The sequence below is a fragment of the Oncorhynchus kisutch genome, linkage group LG14 (genome assembly GCF_002021735.2).
Source record: "Oncorhynchus kisutch isolate 150728-3 linkage group LG14, Okis_V2, whole genome shotgun sequence".
NCBI classification, from domain to species: domain Eukaryota; kingdom Metazoa; phylum Chordata; class Actinopteri; order Salmoniformes; family Salmonidae; genus Oncorhynchus; species Oncorhynchus kisutch.
The window spans coordinates 84740512-84741889 of NC_034187.2; the positions used below are offsets into that span (position 1 = coordinate 84740512).

At 45.1% G+C, this 1378-nt stretch overlaps 1 protein-coding gene across 1 annotated transcript in view; it reads left to right on the top strand.

Moving 5' to 3' along the window:
- Positions 1 to 758: 758 nt before the first annotated feature.
- LOC109903313 (acetylcholinesterase collagenic tail peptide) overlaps positions 759 to 1378 on the top strand; it is a 33894-nt gene continuing 33274 nt past the window's right edge. The window contains exon 1 of the mRNA XM_031789104.1: positions 759 to 1074. The gene's annotated coding sequence lies outside the window, so the exon portion shown is untranslated. The remainder of the gene's footprint in view (positions 1075 to 1378) is intronic.

The window sequence follows — 1378 nt, forward strand, 5'->3', positions numbered from 1 at the left end:
AGCCATCAGTAGTCAACAGCCAGTAGTCAACAGTCAGTAGTCAACAGTCAGCAGCCTGTAGTCAGCAGTCAGTAGTTAACAGTCAGCAGTCAACTGTCAGTAGTCAGCAGTTAACAGTCCGTAGTCAACAGTCCGTAGTCAGCAGTCCATAGTCAACTGTCAGTCGTCACCAGTCAGCAGTCAACTGTCAGCAGTCCGCAGTCAGTAGTCCATAGTCAACTGTCAGTAGTCAGCCATCAGTAGACAACAGACAGTAGTCAGCAGTTAGTCAGTAGTCAGCAGTCAGTAGTCAGCATGTAGTAGTCAACAGTCAGTAGTCAGCAGTCAGTAGTCAACTGTCAGTAGTCAACAGTCAGCAGTCAACTATCAGTAGTCAGCAGTCAACTGTCAGTAGTCAACAGTCAGTAGTCAGCAGTCAGTAGTCAGCAGTACGTAGTCAACAGTCCATAGTCAGCAGTCCGTAGTCAACAGTCAGTAGTCAGTAGTCAGCCATCAGTAGTCAACAGCCAGTAGTCAACAGTCAGTAGTCAACAGTCAGCAGTCAACCGTCAGCAGACAGTAGTCAGTAGTCAACATCAGTGCTAGTGAGAAAAGACAAGTGGTAGTTAGTGCAAGAAAGGCAAGCGTGTTAGTTGTCTAGTTTTTTTGTTTTATTTGTGATAATTCCACTAGGTGGCAGTGGCTATTATCTATTGGGCATCTATCGCATCTATGTTTTTAGGATTTGCTGCATTCCCACCGCACCGGCAAATGTCATATGCACAGAAATGTGCAGAGTTGTGCCTTGCCTCCAGCCACTGGCAGCCAGTACTCTTCGGTGCTGGTGGGACGCAGCTCCACACTGTCGCACCAAATAAAAGGTCCCTCCCTTTAATTTAACTGTGACGTTATTGGCCCCTGAAAGGATACATTAGCTTACACGTAAATGTCAAGGAAGGAGAGGGATAGGGAGAAGAATATGAGGAAGTAATCGCGCTACTTGAAGAGCTTTTATTTAAGAGACTCTGCAACTAAAAGATCTCCAGGAGTGGAGTCGACGTGGATACAGAATACAGAATACAGAATAACCTCAAGGTAAGGGCACACTGTTACACTGTTGTTTCTTATCTATATGTATGCATTTTACATGACAAAACGCAGGTGTTGCAGGTGTTGGCATTACAAAACGCAGGTGTTGCAGGTGTTGGCATTACAAAACGCAGGTGTTGCAGGTGTTGGCATTACAAAACGCAGATGTTGAGACTGAAACACAAAACGTTTTGATATCAGCAGAGAGACAAGCTCCAAGAGGTAACCGGTGCTGTGTCCTGTTACTGCTGTCAAGAACTGGAATAACAGAGAAAAGGTTTTGGTAACATTTAGATGAGAAGACTACAGT